The following is a 24,225-nucleotide window of genomic DNA, read 5'->3' on the forward strand; positions in this document are numbered from 1 at the left end:
GATTTGTTACTGCCTGCTGGGGAGAATGTCCCAGCTGTCTACTTTGGCTAATTTGACACTGCCCTGGTGGGGGATTGGAGTGCCTGGTTACAGCCACACAAGGTGGACATCTCGGCTTCCCACTCAGCCTTTGCTGCTGTGGCTAACGCCGTGGGGCAGAGGGAGGATTTGTTACTGCCTGGTGGGGAGAATGTCCCAGCTGTCTACTTTGGCTAATTTGACACTGCCCTGGTGGGGGATTGGGGTGCCTGGTTACAGCCACACAAGGTGGACATCTCGGCTTCCCACTCAGCCTTTGCTGCTGTGGGTGGGGTGGGACCAGTTTTTTGTGTGTTTCTTTTTGTGGTGTCTGGCTGGAGTAGAGCAGTTCTTGTCTCACTGTATTGTCCTGTTAACCTGCCACTCTCCTGGACCTTTGACTAAAGACGGTGAACTTTGGTTGTGGTTTTTTCCTGCTCCTGCTGCTGTTTCTGGGTTGACAGCTTCCACGTCTGGGAGGTGTGAGGCAGGGAGAAACCCTGCAGAACTCACAGCGCGTCCCTGGCTGGTCTGCGTCCTTCTCTCCACCTCTGAATCTTACGTTGTTTTCTATACAACTTCCTGGGTGTCCTGCCGTATTTGTGTGAGGAATGGGGAAAAGTACATGTGCCGCCTCTGCCGATGTGCAGAGCAGTGTTCCCTGTTCTGCCTGATTTTTAGCTCGGGAAAAACAGGATCTACATGAAGTTTAACAGGAGCCTCTCGACAGCCTCTGTCTGACCCTGCCCTGGTCTCACTGTCTCTTCACAGGTCTGCAAGTCTCTCCCAGCTCCCTGCCTTGGCCGGCCAGAGCACTGACAGTGTCTATTCTCGGAACCCTTTCTGTGGGGCTTGGTCTGCAGCACCTCTGGTGAGTGAGAGCGTTTGCTCTTTGTCCTCGTTCCCCACAAGCCAGTGGCCGTTGTCCGGGCTTGGTCTACCTCACTGCCTTTACACTATGGCCAGAGGACTGTCTTCCCTGTGGTCCGGCCCTCTGTGCTGTGTTTGGGTGGGAAGAGTGTGGATGGCGTTGTCCTTGGTGCCAGGGAAACAAATCTGCTCTTTGGTGCCCAGCTAATGTGACCTTGAAGGGACTTAAAGGGACTGTGGCTTGAGGCCCAGCTCTGGCATCTCGTCTGTGCTCTGACTTGTCCCAGCTGCCATGTCACGCCAGACTTGGTCAGTGCGGCTGCTTCACACACCCCTCTGCTGTTTGTGCATGGACCAAGGGTGCACCTGCCGATGCCCAGGTGCCGGAAGGGTGCAGGGAAGCCTGCCACCTGTGTGTGTCCTGTCTGGTGCCCGGTGCCCCTTTTGTTGAGCACCTCTCTGCACTTCACTGGTGTCACTCCAGTGCTTAAAATCGGCATTTGCCAAATGTCACCTGAACCTTGAGCCTTACCACGACCGACTCCATGAAGAAAGTGAAATGACCACCTACTCAGGTGAGGAAGCAGCTCTCAGCAGTTAGACGGTGGCTGCAGCCTGAGCTCTTTTTGGTGCAGGACCTGCCTCCCGGCACGGCCTCGCATCCCAAGGACCACAAAGGCAGGTGTGCATGGTCCAGACCCCCTTGGGCAGGTTCTCAACCCTTTTTTCATTATTGCTTGTCTAAGAAGCTGTTTCAGACATTTTTTCCTAATTGTCCCCTGCTGTGAAATCTTAATACTGTGGTATGCCGTCTACGTGTTTATGTAATGACTGTGTATCTGTGCTCACCCTCCACGACCCTGTGAGGATGTGTGCCCTGGGGTTATAAACACAGCAGGCTGGAGCAGAATGTTGGGGCCGCTGCCCCAGGACCACCATCGGCTTTGGGGGTGCCCTCTATGGTTTTCCCACCTCCAGCTCCGCAGCTCACCAGGTCTATCGGAAATCCAGTTCCGATCCTCCCATTCCCCTCATTCAAGCCCATCTCTGCCTCTCCCGTGTCCCTCCACATCTCTGAACTCTCTCTCTAGCCTCTGCTGTGACCCCTCCTCCCTCGGGCGTGGACAGTCATTCTCCTGGGGGGTACAGATGGTGACAGGGCTCTGCTGTCCCGGCCTTCGCATTCCACCCGCTTTCACTTGTCTCTGGACTGTGCTAGATGCTGTGCCTTGTTGGGAATCGCCAGGCAAGGCACACAGTACCTGCGTACTGTGGCATTATGGAAAAGTGTCACCTGGATGTGCCCAAGGGCGTGTGACTCTGGTGTAGAAGGTGGCCCACTCCTTTATTCTGGAGGCAGGAGAAGGCTCAGAGGGGGAGGGAGATGTGCTGCTGTTCACCCGGGAAGGACCGTGTGTCTGTCCAACACCAGGTGGCCTGGGACTCCCTGAGGCTTGCACTGGGGACTTACCCTTGCTCAGCGACACAGCTGGAGGCAGAGCTCAAAGCCCACGTGCGGCACCTGCTTCTGCATCTGGAAACCTGCTGTGACCTCGCTGGGTCACATTGACTGGAGCCTCCCTGAGCCTGGTTTGCACCAAGCCCCTTCTTTCCTCTTCTTTCTGGGTATCTTCATGAGAAAGGGTCACATGCCTGCTGTTCTAAGGCCTCCATCTGCCACATAGATCCCTGTACCATGACCGCAGCGTCATTTTACAGTGGAAACATTTATCCATCATAAACCTGCATGGATTCTGGGTTTCAGACCTTTTGTACTAACACCTCCTGCTGCCACTCAGAAAAAAATGGAAAATTACCCTTGCAGGGTAATTCAGTTGGTAGCTGGGATGTCACATAATTAGTGGCGGAAGGGTTCCACTTAGGAGGGGCGGAATTAATTTAGAGTTGCAAATTCTCATTGAGGATCAGGTGGATTGGAGGATGTGGTTTTCCCGAAGTGTTCTTCGTCCTTGTCTCAGATCAGTTTTCCAGTGTGGGTGGAACCAGGCACCCCTAGTGACTAGTCACAGGTCACAGAGGGCTCCCGTTGTCCCAGGTGGTCTTCCTGGGTGGTGAAGGGAGACACCAGGTAGACTTTGCCAGGGTGGGGATCGGGCGACGATGCAAGTAATTCTCTCCACCCTCAGTGTCGTGTTCCCAGTCAGGGTTGGCAAACCATAGCCCCACAGCCAAATCCTGCCCACTGTCTGTTTCTATAAATAAAATTCTGGGTTTTCTTATTGTGGCAAAATACACATAACATAAAACTTACCTGTTTAACCATTTTTAGGTGCACAGTTCAGTGGCATTAAGTACAGTCACATTGTTGTGCAGCCGCCACCACCATCTGTCTCAAGTTTTTCCATCTTCCCAAAAGGAAACCCCAAATGTATTAAACACCAGCACCCCATTTCCTCTCCCCCAGCCCCTGGCGCCCACCATCCTACTCTCTGTGTGTGGATCTGGCCACTGTAGGGACCTCACACAAGAGGAATCACGCGCAATTTGTCCTCTTGTGTCTGGTTTATTCCACTTAGCGTGACGTCTTCAAGGTGCATCTCTGTCGTAGAGTGTGTCAGAACTTCACTCCTTGTGACGGCCGAGGAATGTCCCAGTGTGTGGATGGGCCACCTTGTGCTACTGCATTCATCTGGTGGTGGCACCTGGGTCTCTCCACATATGTCCTCGATCCCCTGCTTTCTGTTCTTTTGGGTGTAAACCTTGAAGTGGAATTGCTGGATCATGTGGTAATTCCACGTTTAATTTTGTGAGGAACCTCCGGCTGTTCCCACAGTGGCTGTTCTGCCCACATTCCCTCCAGCAGGGCACGGGGTTCCTGTCTCTCCACGTCCTCGCCCACACTTGTTTTCTGTTTTTTTCGTAATAGCCATCCCGGTGGGTATGAATTAGTGTCTCATTGTGGTTTGGGTTTGCATTTCCCTAATATTTGACGTGGAACATCTTTTCATGTGCTTATTGGCCATTTGTATGTCTCCTGAGAAATGATGTCTGTTCAAGTCCTTTGTCCATTTTTGAATGGGGTTGTTTGGGTTTTTTTTATTGTTGAGTTGTAGGAATTCTTTATATATTCTGGATACGAATCCCTCATGAGATATGTGATTTGGAAATAATTTCTCCCAGTCTGCGGGTTGCCGTTTGTAGATAATTGTAAATAAATTTTTACTGGCACACAGCCATGCCCATCCCTTTCCACATTGTCTGTGACAGAGTTGAGTAGTTGGGATAGAGACTCCGTGGTCTGCTAAGCTGAAAATGTTTACTGGCTGGCCTTTTGCAGAAAAGCTTGCTGATCCATATTCTAAATGATCTCAGCACATTGCAGCACTGAAATGCACACAATTTATCTCTGATGTGATTCTGAGAAATGCCCACGCCCTGTCTGGCTTCTGCAATCCTGGGGTGTGGAGCATCTGTGTGCCGGTGTCCTCGTGGCCTGAGTGTGCCCACAGAGTTTTGGTTGCCCTATGTTTGTTGACTGTTTTGTGGTGCCTGTGGAGACGCTGACCTCATTTGGGGTGCACAGACGCCATCCTCTGGGTGCTCTACAGAAGAGGCTGCCTCTGTGCTCCTTCCTGCTGGGGGTTGCCGGAGAGGGAGGCACTGAGGTGCAGTCTCCAGCGATGCTGGAGGCACAAGTCTCTGATGCAGTCCTCGGTTGGGTGGCAAGACAGAGCAAATCCGGGCTCTCTTCCCTGTGGATTATGCCCAGTGCTGTTTATACCTGCTGGAACACATGGTGGTATTTTCCCAGGTGGGCAGCTTTGGAGGTTGGCAGCTATCCTGGGGAGACTTTGGAAAGTGGGGTTGGCCCTCTGGAAGCCAAGTGGAATCCTGCAGGGAAGGTTTAGCCTTCACTGACCAAAGTGCCCAACGTAGAAAAGCTGGTCCAGAGAGGCTCCCAGCTGGGCACCACGGAGTGGATGTTACGCATCCTCTGTGCACAAGAGTGGACATGTTCACTGTTGTCCCTGTGCTGAGGCTGGACACCCCTGGTTTCACATGGAAATGCCTCAGAGCATTTGATGTATGTAAAATTTTCCTTCACAATGTGTGCAGAGCATCAGCTGCCTTAAATGGCTTCATCCCCGCTCCCCAGGGAGCAAGACAGGTACCCAGAGCACCTGCCCCTTTCTGCTCCTGCATTTTCAGTCTGGTAAATTCCCTCCCATTGTCTGCTTCAGATGCCCCAGGATCTTTATGTGAGAAGCTCTGTAGGTGGGTCGTAGCCCCCCAGTTTTAGCACTGTCAGTGGGTTCTCACTTTACAGAAGAGGAAACTGAGGCACAAGAAGATAGGGGACTTGCAAGGCTACCCGCTCATTAAGTGTCAGCGCGGGGGTTCCAGAGCCCTTCAGCACATTCCACGTCCCTGATGGTCAGACTGAGACTTTCGGGTTCCTGCCTCTGCTCTGTGAGCCACCCTCCCCGTGCCTGTCCCTCGGCTGCTAGGTGTCCCTGCCCTCCCACGAGGCTTCTCCTGTTCCACTTTCGCTCGAGCCACAGCCAAGCCCTGGACCTGATCTGGACACTGCAGAGCTGCAGAAGCGAGTTCACTGTCTTTGGGGTTTCCTTCCTGCCCCTCTCTCTCCCTGTGCCTTCTGCTGGCTTGACCCAGTTACTCAGTGAGGCACACAGGGAAAGCAGCCTCTCCTGCGGGAGTAGGGGGCCCAGAGAGCTGATGCAGGAATGCCCTTTAGCTTTGCAGAGCCCCCGGTGTTTGACCTTGAGAAGGCAGCGCAGGTCTTGGGCATCCTGGATTGTTCACGGAAGCTGCTGAAACCCTTTGAGGACTTAGATTTGAGTTTATGACATCTAGGAGAAAGGATAGTGTTCAGTCTGCTCATATGTAAATGTCTCAGCCGAGGATCGCTTTGTCATCTCACAGCAGTGACGGCCCCTCCACGTGCAATAATCAAGTCAGCGGTGTTCACTGCTGCCCCTGCAAACAGCAGCTGGGAGGCTTGCTCATGGTCACTGGCAAGGAGGAAGATGACAAAGAGGAGGAACTGCACTTTTTCCTCCAAAAAGCTCTTTTAAGTCCTAGGTAAAGGGCCGTGACGTTTTGCTTTGACTTTCCAGACCAGAGAACGTTCTTAGGCATCTTGTTTAAATTGTAGATTGTAAAACATCATCCACAGGAAATTTGATTCAGTAGGACTCTGTCTTTTTAGCTGGCTTCCCAAACGATTCTGCTGCAGGCCACACTGGTAAAACTCTGCTTGAACTGTTAGGAGTCTCGAAGACCAACCTGTAGGACGAGAGAGTGTTTTCATGGTTGCATGTGGTATTTTTCTCTGAGCTCCCTGGCAGCCAGGGTGAAAAGGGAAAGATAGGATAACAGAATTCTCTTGTATGAGATCCATTCATCTAGGGAGCAGATTTTCTTACTGCTCTAGCCTAGGAGGAATGTTTCTCATGTGATACGGCATTATCAGGTGGCATTTTGCAAAAAAATAAAATGGTTTTCAAATACTCTTGACTTCAGTGAAAACTGAAAGGTGGTCTCTTTGAGGTGGACACTAAACTAGGGTGGTTAGGACGTGTTACCTTCTCGTATTTTGAAGTGATTCAGGCATGGGACTTGAAGACAGAGGTAATTTGGACAAGGGCAAAGAGCTGAGAAAAAAATGAGAGAGAGTTTACCGACAACATGTTCCAGTGCCACTCCAGTTGTATGAAATGTCCCAACCAGGCAAATCTACTGAGACAGAAAGTAGATTAGTGGTTGCCAGGGCCTGGGGGAGGATGTGGGGATGTCGAGGGGGGATGGCTGGAAGGGGGTTGGGGTTTATTTTTGAGGTAATGTGAATGTTCAAAAATCAATTGTGGTTAAGGATACCCAACTCTGTGAACTTACTGAAACCCACTGAATTGTACAGTTTAAATGGCTGAGTTATATAGTGTGTGAATTTCTATGTCAATAAAACATTTTTAAAAAGAGAGGGGAAATTGACTGACACAACTGATGTGTGCCAGACCGGGTCCAAGATCAGGTGACAGGGAGTGAAAAATAAACCTTGTGACCTGTAGATGTCTGGGGAGCTGTTATCACGAGCAGGGTGAGGGTAGTTTGCTGGGGCTGCAGCAACCCCGCTGAGTCCCCCCAAACAGGGCCCCGAGCAGCTGAGTGTCAGGGTCCAGCCATTGGTTTGGATGCAGCTGAATGTGCCCCCACCCTTGCTCCTGGGTCTGCGTGGGACGCTGTTGTCCTCAGATTCCAGGGAGCAAGGCAAGGAAAGGCCCTGAATCACAGGCTCACTTTACCTTCAGCCCCGAGGCTGGCAGAGGCTGGCGAGCTAGTTCTTTGGAGCAGGGAGGGCCCGGCCAGGTGTGGAATGTGGTTTCTCAGGACGGAGCAGGCTCGTCCTTGGCTCCTTCAGCAGAAGCCCTGCCCTGTGCCAAGTGGGTGGAAGTAGCCGGGAGGAGTGAGTTACGATCTGGTCTCAGTGCACACCTGGATTTACCGAGGCTGATGAGAAAGAAGCGAGATGAGCGTGACTGAAAATAAAATGCTGTCAATGTGAATATAAACATACACGTGTCTGTTTCAAATGAAAAGAACCAGGTAGAAAAACCAGGACTTTTGCAGGGTGGTGAGCCTAGATATGACCCACAGATTAGCAGGGAATCAGTTTACAGAACAGCCTCTGGTAATGCCCTAGGACTAAGGGTTGCCAGCAGAAGATCCCCTGGAAATGACCTATACCAGCTGTTTTTCACATTTGGGGGTCACGGACTCATTCGGGAATCTGATGAGAGTCTTTGTGAAGAATGGATGTCTCCGTGTGCCCCCACGTCCTGCATAGAATTTTTAGCAGTTTATTGCGACTCCCCCAGAGAGCCCACCGCATAGTCAGGTAGGCCCTGTTATCTAGGACTGGGAGGAGGCTTGACACCCCCTCCCAGTAGATCTCCCGAAGCAGCTCAAAGTAGGTCCTCTGTCAATGGAACCCGATGGAGAACCTCGCAGCCAGAGCAAATGTGCAGTTTGACAGTCCAGGGACACCCCCAGCAGAGAAGGTCACCTTTAAGACCACCCAGCAAGTTGGGGCTGCTGCATACACCCCAGTGCTTGTTCTGCAAGGGAGGGCTGCTGTGGGGCTTTGTGGCTCTCCCCAGAGTTCAGGAATTCCGGGAATCTGCACTCAGCACTTAGGAACTGGTCTGTGTGTGAGCACGAGCGTGTTGGTGTGTGCATCCGTGGGGTCATGCGTTCTTGGGCTGTTACCTGGTTCCAATAGGAGATGTGACACTTCTCACACTCAGGATATGGGGTGGCTGCATTCATCTGGCTTCCAGGGTGAGCCCAGTGTCCAGCTGGTTCCTGACCAGCTTCCCTGTCTGCGGTGAAATTAGCAGAGCCCTCACCTCACAGCAGGTATTCCCCGAAGCACAGCAGGTGTGGTGCAGAGGACTGGCCTCTGTTCCATTGTGACTCTCCCCCGACATGGGGCCCGAGTGTCCTTTCTGGGATGGAATGCTCGATGATAGTACATCTCGCTTCTTAAAATGCCTTATCCTGGAAAAAATAGAATGCCGGGCATCCCAGCTGGACCATGAGATTTCTTTTCTTAATTTTCCTGGCCTGCGATATCTCAGAGTGTAGTAGCCTCTTGTCTAAACCGCGGGGTGTGTGTGCACATTTGTGCACGTGCCTTGTGCCCTGACCATCTCACATTATTGTACTTGCTGTCGTAAATGCAGTTTATCAGGCACTTCTGTCTAAGGTATGTGCTGAGAGTCTTCCTGGACTGTCTTGTTATGCTTCAACCTGCCTTTCCAGGTGGGGGGCATCAAACCCATTTGACCGATAAGGGAACTGAGGCTCAAGATTAAATAACTCCCTGAAGATCACACCTCGGGAGAAGCAGCGTCAGAATTCCAACCCAGTGTTTCTTATCCACAACTGCCCTTTGGTCCCCGTTGCTATGCCAACCCTATCCTAGGAGCGCCCTCAGGGCAGGGCTGCTTTACACCCCTCTGTGATGTCCACAGCACCTGCCCAGGACACGGTGAGGGCCCTGACCTGGCAGCGTCACATCCTCTGGAGCTGTTTGTGATTTGGAAGCCAGCACCAAATTAGGGTTTATGGGGTGGGGACTCTGTTTCTCCCCTTGGACTACAGCCTCGCCCTGTCCGTCCTGCAATCCTTCCGTGTACATGCTGGGCTCTGTGGCTGTCCCCTCTCCCCACCTCCCTCACACCTCTGCTGGGGCTGCCCTCCTTCCTGGGATGTCTGCTCCCCGTCCTGGTGCGTCCCACCTACCTGGCGATGCTCACCTCTAGCCCAGGTGTCACAGGACAGAAGACCTGGTTCAGGGAGAGCAGTCGGGCTCGCTCTGGGCAGTCGGCCCTGGCATCCGTCACTGTGCTCTTCTGTGGATTCATCTTTGCTTCAGGGAGAAAACTTCAGCTGCATTTCAGCAAAGATCAGAAACTTGCTGATTTCACTTTCTCTTGGAGAAAAACAAGGGAGACATCACAGAGCATGTAATTCACCAAAACAAGTAAATAAACCTAACATAGGAGGTTTTGCCCGGCTCAGACTGTGGGGAATAAAATCTAAGGTGTTTGGTTGAATCCAAATTGTCCTGTTTTTCTTTCTTTACTGTTGACATTTTTATTGTATTAACAAATTATCGGCTGCTTGCCTAGGAGTCAGCCCGTGTTCAAGAGGCACAGGGAGAAGAGCTGTGTGATTTTGCTGTGGTTTCTTGGCTGTGGACGTGAAAATAATATAATTTACCTGTCTGTCTCAAGCGCAGCAGGGGCGAGGGGAGGGCTGCTGGTTCCGCACTTTCCCTAAATATTTACCTCCTATTACTCTTTTGCATTTACTCCTTCCACACCCGTGGCAAATGCATGTTCTTCTTCCGGTGTGAATTCCCTGCATGTTTTCAGAGGGAGCAGTTCAGCTAACATGAGCTGTTTAACAGTCATGAAATAGGTTCTAAGTAACCCTTGGTTAAACACAGAGAGACTCCAGGCCATGGGGATGCGGCTGTGCTCCCGAGGGCTCGCCGGGCCCCTCACGGTGTTGTCTCATGTGTGTACCTGCCTGGAGAATTGCACGGTGGTGAGGAAAATCACATGTGGGTGTCCAGAAAGGGAAAGCTTTGCAGTAACACCCCTCTCTTTACCTCAGAACAAGCTGATACGTGCTTTGAGGAGTTTATTTGCTTATTTTTCCCTTGTGTTCATGGAGTCATGACTTCAGGGAACATGGAGGGTCCTGCACAGGGTGGGTGGACATGCATCAGATGTGGCTCCCACCTGGGTGGGGCAGGGACCGCCCAGAACCTCGGTACCGATCGGAGCTTTTCTGCTTACAAGACCCCAGCCCCATCTTCACCTGCCGCAGCCTGGGAGGCACAGCTCTGATGGGGACTTTCTTTATCCCAGATCTCAGCAGCCACCTGCCAATGACTTTGACGTGGCCCTGTGGGACCCACTCTTGACCCTCTAGGGGATCTTGTAGACCCAGCCATGCCCCTGCCACCAGAAAGCAGATAAATAGCACACACGTGATCCAACATGCCTGGCTATGCTTCAGGGCTGGCTCGGTAGGTCGGGGTGTGGGGAGCACTGGCAGACCTGCCCCTTTCTGGAACTTTTGTCTTGGTGAAATTTGGAGATATGGTGCTTCCCACCCCCACTGGCAGCTGACATGGACGTTCTTAGGTTTAATCCTAAGAAACAGGGGTGAGAGGACTCAGAGGGAGGATTCCTCTGCTAGGGGTCCAGGCCAGGCCCTCCCCAGCTGGGATCCGCAGACTCTGCGGAGGGGGCCTGCGGTGGGCTTTCCTGCCTGGCTTGGTGGTCTCCCAGCATCGCTTTCTAAAGGCCTGTGTGGTCTTTGTTGGAGCCCAGCGAGAGGCACATGAACAGAGGCTGGAAGTTGGAGGTTCTCGAAAGAGTGCAGGGCATGGCCCCGGCAGAGCTACAGGATCTTGCTGGATTTGCCACTGAAGGGGGCCCTGGTCAGCATCTTCTCACCATCGTGTTTCCAGTGACTGGAAGCTGGAGGGAATGATGACAGGATTCGGGAAGGACACTCGGGAAGGGTGACAGCTGGCAGGATGGGCCTCCTCCAGCGAGAGGCTCTGGGCCGGGGAGGCTTCTGGGTCAGGCCCCGGCCATGCAGGGTTTATTCTGGAACGTACACACTGCCTCCTCCTTGAGGGTCTCTCCACCCAGCCTGGTGCTCGTGCTCCCTGGAGCCCAGGCCAGTCCACCCTCAGTCACCTACCGCCTGCCGCATCTCCTCGTGACCTGTCCGATCTGCAGGGCTGGGGGTCCAGGAGGTTCAGGCCCCCGTGGAGACACACGCAGGTGGAAACAGCCAGCGAGATGGAGAGGATCCCCCACTGAAACCTCGTGGGGTTACAAGTACCGACTTTGAAAATCTCCTAGAGCAAATTTCGCAAAGTAAGACAGTTGTAGCCTGAAAGAGTTGGGGCCAGCTGAGTGCGTCTCGAGGATGAGGCTCAGAGCGAGGCAAGGACACAGTGTGGGGTCCCAGTGGAGTGCGGAGCATGGCCAGCCCCTCTTTCTTTCTGTGACTTTAGAGGGCTGGGCCTCTGTTCCGTCCTCATTGGCCTGTTTTTTGCCGTGTATGCTGCCACCAGCCCATCATCCTGCAAGACAGAGGTCCCAAGAGCCGTGAGTGACCCCAGCCACCCAAGTCTGTGATTTCTCATTCGAAAGCTGCAAGGGCCAGGAGGCAGTTGGCAAGACCCAGAGGTGATTTGGATGGGACAGCGCGCTTGGTCAGGGGCCATGGAGACCGGGTCAGTACAGAATGTCCAACGTGGCCAGTGCATTGGCTCATTAAAGAGCAAAGCAATTCATAACAACACCTCCTGCCCTGCTGAGCCCATCTCTCAGCAACAAGACACTTGGCCACGCTTGAACTGTGGGTCAGGGCCAGCCAAGGGTCCCCAGAGCCCCAGGCCTGCCTGTGATGCCAGAGGCCAACCCCACCTGTGCAGACGGGGCCTGAGGCCCCTGGAGCCGGACGTGCACCTGCTCCCTGAGCACGTCTGAGCGGGCCTGTGCCCCTGCCGTGTTTCCATGTGTAGCTTCTTGTTTTGCTGCCCTGAAGAAAATTTGGAAAACAGAAAAAAGGACATAGTCCCCAGCCCTAGTGCTGACCGTCCTGGTAGCATGTGGCCCCTTTTCCTCCTGGGTGGACTCCCTAGGCGTGTGGCTTTGGCAAGGGGCCAGTGCCCTGCTTGTTTCTGCCTTCTGCACTTGTGTGTTCATTATCTTAACCTGAGAAGGGGAGCGTTGAGTGCAGCGGGCAGCATGGTCGTCCACGTGGAGACAGCCTCGCAGTGTTGGTCAGGCCTCCCCGTCAGGGGTCCGAGTAGAGAAGACACATGCTACAGTGTGGGTGAACCTTGAAGACTTGATGCTGAGTGAAAGGAGCCAGACACGAAAGTCCACGCGGTGTATGATTCCCTCTCTGTGGAACAGCCAGAACAGGCGAATCCACAGAGACAGAAAATACATGAGCAGTTGCCCGGGGCTGGGGATAGGGCAGGAACGGGCAGTGACTGCTAACGCGTGTGGTTTCCACCCGGGTGGTGAAATGCTCTGCACAGCATAGCTAAAAACCAAGGAATGACATGCTTTAAAGTGGTAAATTTTATGTTATGTGAACTTTCTCTCAATATAAAAAATTGCTAAGAAAAAAAAGCACCCTAAAATACAAGACTGAGTCTGCCTTTAGGAATTAGTCCATTTGGAAGGGAAATGCCATTCTGTTTGCCGGAGGGCTTTCTTGCCTGGCATATCACTGTCTTCTGGAATCCTCCGTGCCTCTGACTGTGTCCCCAACAACATGGACACGCCAGCCACAGCTGCAGGGTCTCTTCATCCTAGACAAGGTCACTGGCTGCCGTCTCCAGCCACAGCTGATTACAGTTCTGCCAGCAAGGCGTAATGTCCATGTGGCCGTCTTTCCTTCCTAGGTCTCTGGTGACCCGACATGCTTCAGTGGTGTCCCCTGGGGGCTGATCCTGGGACGGTCATGGGCTTGTCCCCTCTTTCCTGTACTCCCTCCCCGAGGCTGCAGCTGCCTTCTGCAGGCCGCTGCTCGGATAGTGTGGACTTTTTAGAAAAGGCTTTGAGAGTCTGCTCACCTTTGCTGCTGTGTCCTCCCTCTCCTGGCATATCACTGTCTTCTGGAATCCTCCGTGCCTCTGACTGTGTCCCCAACAACATGGACACGCCAGCCACAGCTGCAGGGTCTCTTCATCCTAGACAAGGTCACTGGCTGCCGTCTCCAGCCACAGCTGATTACAGTTCTGCCAGCAAGGCGTAATGTCCATGTGGCCGTCTTTCCTTCCTAGGTCTCTGGTGACCCGACATGCTTCAGTGGTGTCCCCTGGGGGCTGATCCTGGGACGGTCATGGGCTTGTCCCCTCTTTCCTGTACTCCCTCCCCGAGGCTGCAGCTGCCTTCTGCAGGCCGCTGCTCGGATGGTGTGGACTTTTTAGAAAAGGCTTTGAGAGTCTGCTCACCTTTGCTGCTGTGTCCTCCCTCTGAGCCTTCCTCCACCCAGGTCTGGCTGGGAGAACAGATGCTTCACGTGACAGCTGCAGCCCTCTGAGCTACACATTGTGGAGGGCCTGATGGGGACTGCAGTCCTGTTGGCAAGGATGCCGGTCAGGTGGCTGCACTGTCACCCTGTTGGGATTATCCACAAAATTCATAACAGAGAAATGCAAAAACTCAATTGGAGTCTCCATTCCTGAGGGCTTGAAGTGAGGCCGACCCGAGCAGGTAGATGACTGGGACTGAGCCTTGTCAGCCATGACGCGCCCAGCATCATTAGCAGCGACCATCCCCATGTTTGAACTTGGACTTCTCTGGCATCAGAGTTCATAGCCAGAGTGCCCGGCTCCCACCATAAATGCCTTTCCCCTGGGGCTGTGCATGGGGGGCCACATGGCTCGGAAATGTCTTTCCAGGTGACCAGCAGTTTATGAAACACCTACCAGGTTGCTCTTTAGAAAAAAATCTAAGACCGATGGGTCACTCTCCTCAGACTTGTGCCCAGATGGAGAGATGAGAACAGGATGGTGTCTTCATGTAGCACCTTGGCACACGTGGCTTGTCTGGTGGCAGACTGAGGGTCGGGTCGGGTCGGGTCGGGTCATGTGCTGATGTCGGCACACGTGGGGAGCGGTGTGGTTCCACAGTAGCAAACACACAGAGTTGGGGGAAGCTAAGTGTCCAGCGAGGGCTGGGTCTGGAGTTCACAGACCCCTCAAGCCCGTTCACAGACTGGGTCACAAACTCTTCACACACCAAGCTGGGTCCGCAGACCCCTCACACATAGGTCAATGAGCTAGGTAACTGGCAAAAAGGTCCTTGGAGCCGTAGGTTTGAGAGCATGGCCATGGGGGCCGATGCCTGAAGCAGTCAACGCCAGCCAAGTCGCAGCACCACGCATGCACACTAACTACACCCACACACACACACGCAAAATTTGCTTACAAAGAATGCACCACACTACCCCCAACTGGACCTAAGGCGAGGGGGCCTGATTAAATTATTCTCTTTTCCCAACATTAAGTCATGTCCCTAGAAAGTTATTCTCTTTTCAGTTCTGTTGTTATTCCCTGCAGAACAGAAGCCTCCCAGGGCACTGATTTTTGTTGGTTTTCTTCAATGCTGGGTTCCAAGCCCTTAGGAAGAGAGCTGGGCATGTGGTGCTCACATTTGTTAAATGCGGCATTTAACACACATATTGAAATAATGAAAGGATCTTCCCGAGGAATCCAGGGGAGGGTCCTGGTGTGCTTGCCGGGAGCCTGTAAGATTTCCCAGACACTTGGGGGAAAGACCCAGAGGCAGGCTGTGAGCCTTGGGTGGACGGAAATGCTGAGCTAGTGTTTAACAACATCACACTTATTTCGTGACTGGCTTTCCTTTACGGCAGTCAGTGTGCCAGCATGGGTCTCAGGTAGAGTATTTTCAGTTACTCATGATTTTAGAATTAACATGTTAATTTATTAGAGTTGTAAGTTCAAAAACGTTTTTCTTAAAGGTTTTAAGTTTGAATCACAAGGTTATTCTACTTATGCATCTAGTAGATTTTAATGATCCCTTAAGAGGGGGCCTTTGATAAAAGTGGTGATTTCATTTACAAACTTGAATTCTCGTACATACTAACNTCCGTCATGGGGAGGGAGCAGGTGGCCGAGGCAGAATGGGAGGGAATATAGGGAGATGGGCACATACGTGGTCACCAGTGCTGACCTGAGTGTCCCAGACAGCTCTTGGACTTGCAGTTGAGCGAGCCTGCCCTGGGACGCTTGGGCGTCCAGAGCCCACGGCCACAACCGCAGGACCCAGAACCAACTCTGCCTCAGAAAACCGCCTCCGCGAGCTCTCGTGTCCGCAGACACGAGGCTTCTGCCGTGGATGTTGGTGTCCGCCTTCTGAACTCAGCGTTCGCACAAGGACACCTGCTGGACGGAGTCTGGTGTTGGCCATGGGGTGGGATCAGGATAGGGTGGGGTGGAATCTGCGGTGTTGGCCGTGGTCTGTCTCCTCTCAGTGCTCGCAGACCGATGGCACCGGGGTGGAAAGTTCCCGAGATCCTAAGGAAGACACCCCTGTGGCACTCGCAGGGGTGCAGAGACCGCCCTTGGGAGCCCGTCATGTCACACGAGCCTTCCTCCACCCAGGTCTGGCTGGGAGAACAGATGCTTCACGTGACAGCTGCAGCCCTCTGAGCTACACATTGTGGAGGGCCTGATGGGGACTGCAGTCCTGTTGGCAAGGATGCCGGTCAGGTGGCTGCACTGTCACCCTGTTGGGATTATCCACAAAATTCATAACAGAGAAATGCAAAAACTCAATTGGAGTCTCCATTCCTGAGGGCTTGAAGTGAGGCCGACCCGAGCAGGTAGATGACTGGGACTGAGCCTTGTCAGCCATGACGCGCCCAGCATCATTAGCAGAGACCATCCCCATGTTTGAACTTGGACTTCTCTGGCATCAGAGTTCATAGCCAGAGTGCCCGGCTCCCACCATAAATGCCCTTCCCCTGGGGCTGAGCATGGGGGGCCACATGGCTCGGAAATGGCTTTCCAGGTGACCAGCAGTTTATGAAACACCTACCAGGTTGCTCTTTAGAAAAAAATCTAAGACCGATGGGTCACTCTCCTCAGACTTGTGCCCAGATGGAGAGATGAGAACAGGATGGTGTCTTCATGTAGCACCTTGGCACACGTGGCTTGTCTGGTGGCAGACTGAGGGTCGGGTCGGGTCGGGTCGGGTCATGTGCTGATGTCGGCACACGTGGGGAGCGGTGTGGTTCCACAGTAGCAAACACACAGAGTTGGGGGAAGCTAAGTGTCCAGCGAGGGCTGGGTCTGGAGTTCACAGACCCCTCAAGCCCGTTCACAGACTGGGTCACAAACTCTTCACACACCAAGCTGGGTCCNGGGAGGGTCCTGGTGTGCTTGCCGGGAGCCTGTAAGATTTCCCAGACACTTGGGGGAAAGATCCAGAGGCAGGCTGTGAGCCTTGGGTGGACGGAAATGCTGAGCTAGTGTTTAACAACATCACACTTATTTCGTGACTGGCTTTCCTTTACGGCAGTCAGTGTGCCAGCATGGGTCTCAGGTAGAGTATTTTCAGTTACTCATGATTTTAGAATTAACATGTTAATTTATTAGAGTTGTAAGTTCAAAAACGTTTTTCTTAAAGGTTTTAAGTTTGAATCACAAGGTTATTCTACTTATGCATCTAGTAGATTTTAATGATCCCTTAAGAGGGGGCCTTTGATAAAAGTGGTGATTTCATTTACAAACTTGAATTCTCGTACATACTAACAAAAAGTTCTGTCTTGGGTATTTAAGTAATTCTGATTAATCTTGTTATGCTGATATCAGGGGAAATCTTAAGTTCTCTGAAACATCCTAGAACTATTTTCAATTTTCTTACAATTATCTTATACTTTCAGTGTGAAATCTTCGTCTGAATCAGTTATTCAGTGGCACTTGTGGCTGGGATGGCAAGGTTAACCGGTCAGGCATCTTCCTTACAGGTAAGCAGGTGCTAGGTACACAAGTGAAACCTGTTTCTCAATATATTGCACAGCACGAGTTGGGTGGCTTTGGTTTGTTTCTTAGCGTCTGTCTTCAGGTTTGAGCCTTCCCGGGATCACAGGACATTGACCCACGAAGGAAAGTTAGACCAGCCCAGGCGACCTGGACCTTCCGTTTCAGAAGCTGGAACTGACCATGCACCGGGGTGCGCCAGGATCCTGTTGGGACCCAGAATTTGCTTCTTTCTTGTGGTCCTCACGCACGTGGGTTCTCTGCAGTCTTTGCACGTCCTCCCTGATTTACAGGGGGCCGGGTCCTGCTGTCTTCCAGCCCAGGACCCCTGCTCAAGTGACAGAGGCCTGGTTTTGAATGAATCTGTAAGCTAGTTTGTAAGGATGTTTGCAGCTAACTTCCTTAATGGCTTGGTTCTCTTTTGCATTTCTTTGACTCTCTTTAGACATTTTAATTACTTCCCTGCTGGCTCTGAAGACACTTTCTGGCCATGGCATCAGACCCTTCACATTAGCGTGTGACTTTCTTAACTTTACTAGTTGCTGGAATTCTCTGTTCTCTGCACCTCTCGGGCTGGGCTTGCGTCTTTCCCATCTGTGTCTCTCCTTTGGATCCTGCCATTAGTTGTGCTTCATGGCTTGGTTCTGGTTTTTCTTTTAACACAAAATTTGAGTTAATACCGAGTGGGGTGACTTAGAGAAGAGCAGCAGGAGAGTAACTTCAGGGTACGCTATCACACTGAGAAAGAGCTGGGGGCTGGAGCGGGTGCAGCGAGCCCCGCCCTCCTGCACACTCCCTCGGGTCCTCGCGTCTCAGCCTTAGTCCCCAGCACTGATGCTAGGGTCCGCTGAGGATGTCGACTCCAGCAGGTGCCACCGCTTAGGTGTACTCGAGAGTAATCGTGGTCCCATCAGATCAGCAACCTACAGACAAGCATTCTCAGATGTGGCCTCAAGGGCCACCTTGAACACAGAACTTTTCCCTTGAGTTACCTGAGCACACCTGTCTGTTCACTCAGCACCTGCCTATTCACTCCATCCTGGAGTTGGTGGTGATACATTTGGCATTGGTAAGGCTCTGGCATTTTATCTGTGCCTCAATTTCCCTGTAAAACAGGAAAGATCTTGCTCTTGGCCTAACCATTCTAGCCAAAGGCTAGGAGCTGTTAAGGGCTGAATTTTGTCCCCTCAAAAATTTGTATGTTGAAGTCCTTGCCCTCAGTACTTCAGAATGTGACTTTATTTGAAGATAGAGTCTTTACAAAGATAATCAAGGTAAACCGAGATCATTAGAGTAGACCCTAACCAACGTGACTGGTGTTATAAGCAGACAGTCGTGTAAAGACACAGAGAAAATGGCCTGTGCACATGAATGGGGCCGTCCACAAGCTACAGAGAGGGGCCCGGAACCCCCTTTTCCTCCAGAGGGAACCCACTCTGCTGACACCTGGACTTGGACTTCTGGCTCCAGGACTGTGAGAGAATACATCTCTGTTGTTTAAACCACCCAGTCAGGATACTTTGTTCCAACAGCCTTAACAAACTCATACGGGTGCCCGGGGCCCACCACAGGCTGGAGACCCCCGGGCAGGGAGCTAGCAGTGGTCCAGAATGCGAGGCAGGGGCTCTGGTCCTGACTGCCATGCCGGTGCCCCTGACCTTGGGGAAATTGGCTCTTTCCAGGCCTCAGTTTTCTCTTGCTATGTCAGGGACTTCATAGCCTCCTTTGTGTGGGGTCCTGATGAGTTCAAATGTCCTGCCCTAGGTCAAGCCCTGGGATGTGGAATAGCTCTGCTGACTGTAATTGAACCCAGGAAATGGATATCTTCGGCATAAGGGAAAGAGGCCCCTTCCCCTCTGACCTGGAATTGCTGCATGACCGTGTTGAGGGGGCCCCAGAATACAGGGGCTGGAAATTCCAGGCTGCTGGCAGAAGCCCTCCCAGCCTGTCCCTGGTGAGACTTGCCATCGTTTCAGGTGCTCTGCGTCTTGTTTGAGTTGATTATAATGGGGTGGGGGCGTCTGGCTTTGGCATCACCCGGACGCAGTGTGTCTTTCTGTGCACCTAACTAGGCAGCAGCTAAGTGAAGGATTTTATTCCCCCCAACCCCCCATTTTTCGCTAGTACTTTACAGATAGCCAGATTTGGGTTTCCAGACTTTTTTTAAAGTAGGAAGAGCAAACTACACCGGCTTCTGTTTGATTTGGATGTTTACCTTTGGCAAGGGCTGTCCCCATCCCGTCCCCCCCACCTCATTAAAGCCATAATATTCTCTAAAAGCACTTGGTGACCCCCTCGGGCGTCCTGCACATGGTTTAATTAAGCCAGTGTGATTGCATTCTCTGGTTCTTTTTTTCCTGTCACCTTTCTGAGCTGATAGCCTCCTGATAGCTTGATAAAATCTCCAGGAAAAAAGCAAGCCTTCATGAGTGTAGACTTTCTTGCAATTTGCATTTCTAAGTGAACATTCTAGTAATGACTGAAGGCAGAAGGTATAACATTGGATGGATTAAGTCATTTCCTGGTAAAGGCAGGACTTGTCCACTCAGGGCGGTGCAGGTCGTTCCATTAACCCACGCCGTGCTTTGGGTTAATTTCATTTAGAAATTTATTTTCATTTAGAAAGTAGTTGTGAAAGCTCAAGTTCCTGTCCTTCTGTTGACAGTGGGGACAGTGTGGGACCTCACAACATTACCTTGCTCTATTTAGGAGACTGGATTCCAGCCAGTGATTGGGGTGCAGTGTCGCATATATGCATTATGACATAAAAATAGCAGTTTTATTTGACATGTCAGTGAATGGGCTCTCCTGGATGCAGCCACATAGTTACAAAGAGCGCTGTCATCTTAGGTCTGCTGTGGAAGATGTGGAGTTGAGAGCGGTGCCCCTCCCAGCCTCCCGAATCCATATGCTTAAGCCCTAAGCCCCAGTACCTTAGAATGTGACTTTATTAGGAGACAGGGCCTTTAAAGAGATAATTATGGTAAAGTGAGGCCATCGGGGTGGTCCCTAATCCCATAGGAGTGGTGTCCTTATGAGGAGAGGAGATCAGGACACAGACACACGCAGGGATGACCACATGAGGGCACAGGGAAGAGACGCCACCTGCATGCCAACGAGAGAGGCCCAAGCAGAAACCAGCCCCAGACACCTGGATCTCGGACTTTGTTCCTCTAGGACTGTGAGACGGTAACTTTCTGTTGTTAAAGCCGCCCCGTCTGTGGCACTTTGTGCAGCAGCCCCAGGAAACTCATACAAGAGTCGAGGTGTCCGAGGAGGTGTACGTAGCGTCCCTCCTCCCTAACCGTTAGTCCTGTCAGTATGAAAGTGCTCGTGAGGATTCGGCGTGTGTCCAGCTGTGCTGAGCGCATGGCACATGCTTCTTGTTTAATTCTCCCAACTGCCTTGGCCAGCACTGCAGGGGCTGGATGCCCACCTTCCAGATGTGGAAAGCGAGGCTGAGACAGAAGCGGCATGTTCGCACAGGCCATCCGACCCAAGGTGGCGCCGTGGCATTGGGACTGAGCTCTGCCCGACTTGCGAACACACCCTTGTGATGCCTGTGTGTCTCCATGTCCCTGTATCCTGGCATTGTGTCCCACCCTGCTGGAATGTCTGACACTTCTGCATATCCATTGTCGAAAACGGGAGATACCTTGCAAGGCTGGTTTCCTGCAGAGCCTCTTGCGTGTGGTTTGGTGACAGCATTTTGTCTTGAAAGCATTGGCCATCGCTGGTCCTGCGTTTATTTTCCACACAGCAGTAGCACCTCACTGTCTCTTCCTCTGTCCCTTCTGTGCCCGAAGTTGGTTGCATGTGGCAGGCGAGTGCAGGAACGTAGGGTTCCCACGAGTGCCACACAGCCTTCCTCGTGCCCCTGCAAGGACTTACTGCCTCTGTCTTCCAGGGCTGCCACTGACCACGTGGAAAGAGAACGAAGAGGCGCCGGGGCGTCCTGGAGCTGCGGTCAGCAGCGTCCTCCTTTGGAGTGTATGCAGCATTCCTCTGCAGCTTGGGAAGAGCCAGGCTGTCTCCTCCTTGTCCAAGGCTGGCTTGGACAAGAGTGTGGACAGGAGAGGTGGCAGCTCCGTAGTGCTACCTCTGCTTAGGCGATGCGTTCTCTTTCAGCTGTGGAATCGTGGCCATCTGGGGGCCACCCCGGATGCACGTGATGAGTCAGTTTACCTGTGGAGGGCTTGGAGCACCTTTGCAGATGAGGGCTGGGCTGGGCGGGGGAGCTTGGGCTCAGCTGTGACTTCTCAGCTCCCTGCCCGGTCCCCAGTCTCTTACCCTTGCAGTCAGGTGGCCAGCTCTTCCGTCAAGTTCTGGGGCTTTACGCTTTGAAGTGTGGTGACGGAGGATCCCCAGGCCTTAGCCTCGAGGCTTTCAGAGTCCCTTAACCCCCCAGAGAAGCAGAGGGTCCAGCCATACAAACCACCAGAGGGACAGTCTGGATTGCGAGTCTGCCTCTAAGACCTGCTGGCTGTGTGGACTTGGACATATAACCTACCCTCTGATCCTCAGCAGGCTCATGTGTGAAGTCGCAGTGGTACTCTCTGAGGTTATATGAGTTCATGACTTACACATGCACTGATTGATTTCCCAGGAGGCACCGGGGCTGGGACAATGCCTCTGGAACCAGAACAGGACCCCTTCACTTAGCAGAGGGCAATGGAACGCCGCCTGGAAAACCTTGGAGGGATCGTGCAACTGCTGGGAGATGGCAGAAAGCCACGTGCGATCAAGAGGGCTTGGGGAACAGGAACCCAGAACAGGGCTGGTTAGCTCAGTTGGTTAGAGCGTGGTGCTGGTAACTCCAAGGTCCAGGGTTCCATCCCAGTACCGGCCAGCCACCCCCCCCCCCAAAAAAGAAAAAAACCCCCACAAACCAAAAACAAATCAAACCTGACAGGGGAGAGCTGGAGAAAGCACGCGGCAGGTGGTTTCAGCCGAGAATGTAAAATGCCTCCCCGTCACAGTCCAGAGTCTTGTCTGGGGTGTGAGAGTTCCGTCTTTTCTGTCCCTCTGGGGTCACCAGCTCTGGCTGTTGGCTGCTGCTCTGTGGTGATGCAGCGTCCTGGGGCTCAGACTTCAGCTGGGTGGGAGCGGGGCTGTGGCAAGGCGTCCACTCCTGCTGCGTTCGAGCACCCTGTGCTCTGCTCCCACCCGCCTTGGCCCACATTGGACGGCATGGGGGGTGACCCCTGCTAGAGGGTCCTGGGCCAGGTTCCCGGGGAGGGGGACCATGAAGCTGAGCCCTATGTGGAGGGTCATCTTATTCGCCTTGGGGACCCTGGCACCCGGCACAGCTGCGGGCTTGGTGGGCTCTCGGCAGGTGAACATGGGTGAGGGAACGGGACCCCCAGCACCAGCATGTGGGGGCCTGCACCCTAGTTTTATCTCCACTTTTGATTATAGTTAATTTCATTGTCTTCATGGCTGTACCTGGTTGCCAAGGTGATCCGTGTGGCCTCAGTTATTTCTGTCCTTCAATTATTCATGTTCCTGTGGCTTTTCATCCACCTGCTATAAATATGAGCTGTGAAGCCCCCCTCCCCAGAGGGGGAGAATTCTGCTTCTAGAAGGGCCTTTGCAGGTCCTGGTGGACATCCTTGGCTTGCTGAACGAAGGTATGTGTGCTGGGGGTGGGGGAGGCGCCCTGAGCCTCTCCGGACCTTCCTGCTAATCAGGACTGGGGAGGGGCAGGCATCGGGACACGGGGCTGCTCGCTCTTGCTCTTGAGATGCACTGAGCCACTCTTAAGCCTGGGTGCTGGTGGTCCCTGCGGCAGCTTCTTGGAGGTGGCTAGGACTTCAAAGCCTTGTTCTGTCCTCCGAGGACGCATTGGTTGAAGGCCCAGTGCTGCTTAGCAAGGAGTAAAGACAGACCCCGTCCCCTCTGTCCTGGAGTGTATGCCAGTCTCGAGGAGAAGGCGGGGCGGGGGGGGGGCTCCATTGGCTATTGCTGCAGAAGAAACCGCATCGGAATTCAGGGTCTCAGAACAGCCACCATTTATTGTGCTCGTGATTCTTGAGTCAAGAGGTCGGGCGGGGGCGGGCTGGTGTGGTTCATGCAGCTTGTCCCGTCTGCCTCCCGGGGCGGCCTGGCTGGCGCTTCCCCACACGGCCCCTCTCTCCACACCCCTCTCTTGGGCTTCTAACACAGCAGCTTCCACGAGGTGGAGTGTCCTAAGAAGCAAAGATGCAAGCGGCAGGTCTCTGAAGACTCAGCCTCAGATGTGTTGGCTTCATTTCCAGCACATTCTATGGGTCAGAACAAGGACCAGCAGGACAGGACTAGCCCAGGTCCAAGGAGGTGGAAGTGGGACCCCACCTCTTGATGGAAGGACTTCGTGGAGCCTGTGGCCCCTGAGCCCACTGCTCTGCACACACCTACTGTCTGCTCAGTCCACACTGCAAGTGACGCGGCTGCAGGGTGTAGTTTACGAGATCCCCGAAGCCCGCCACCAGCAGACGACAGCCGTGTGACCTCAGGCAGCAGTCAGATCCTGCTGCGCCTCTATTTCTATGCCAGGTCTGTGAGATGGGACTGATGACGCCTGCCTCCGTGGGACTGCTGTCTGGATTAAATGAGATAACACGTGTACACCATGTGGCCCTCAGTGAGCGTCTGTGAGGACAGGCGCCAGCTGTTCTGCTGGGGAGAAACACACCTCCTGATGGTATTCAGCAGAGGAGCCTCATGTCCACCATGGTGGGCACACACTTTCCCCCAGAAGCGAGCCATGACTACACAGAGACCCGGAGCGCGGGCTGCCAGAGGAGTTCGATGCTGACCTTGTTGAGGAGGGGGCTGTGCACACGTGGGCAGGGTGGTGGGCAGGACGGAGTGAGGGCAGCCGGGAGGGGAGAGGGACTTGGTGGATTTGGGAGGGCTGGAGGAGGCAAGTTGCCGGGTCTTTGGAACAGCGAGGGTGGTGGGGTTCAGATGGAGGGAAGCAGCGGGGATGCTGCTGCCTCAGTTTCTCATTGGGGCAAACAGTAGTTAGTGTCCAGGACGAGAGGGGTCAGGGATTTGACCCCACAGGTTAGCCTGCTGCAGTTCCATGATGCCGGGAGAAGACTTGAAGCCCCTGCATCGGAAATGAAGATCAGTTTGTTACTCGAAGCGACACCAGTAGGCAGAGCATCAGCCCGCCTTTCCGCAGGGGGATGTGCAGAGGCGGCTACACGGGAGCGAAACGCTGAGTTCAGGGAAACCGAGTCTTTTATGAC

General features: G+C 53.1%; 1 protein-coding gene and 1 non-coding gene across 2 annotated transcripts in view; both read left to right on the plus strand.

Annotated features, from left to right (window-relative positions):
• Nucleotides 1-829: 829 nt before the first annotated feature.
• LOC103603886 (SH3 and multiple ankyrin repeat domains protein 3-like) overlaps nt 830-24,225 on the plus strand; it is a gene marked incomplete at its 3' end in the record, with an annotated part of 112,197 nt that continues 88,801 nt past the window's right edge. The window contains exon 1 of the mRNA XM_008588460.1: nt 830-889. The remainder of the gene's footprint in view (nt 890-24,225) is intronic.
• Nucleotides 21,766-21,839, plus strand: TRNAT-GGU. Its single transcript has one exon. It is a non-coding gene; the product is annotated as a tRNA-Thr (tRNA).

The sequence above is a fragment of the Galeopterus variegatus genome, unplaced genomic scaffold (genome assembly GCF_000696425.1).
Source record: "Galeopterus variegatus unplaced genomic scaffold, G_variegatus-3.0.2 Scaffold4847, whole genome shotgun sequence".
NCBI lineage: Eukaryota > Metazoa > Chordata > Mammalia > Dermoptera > Cynocephalidae > Galeopterus > Galeopterus variegatus.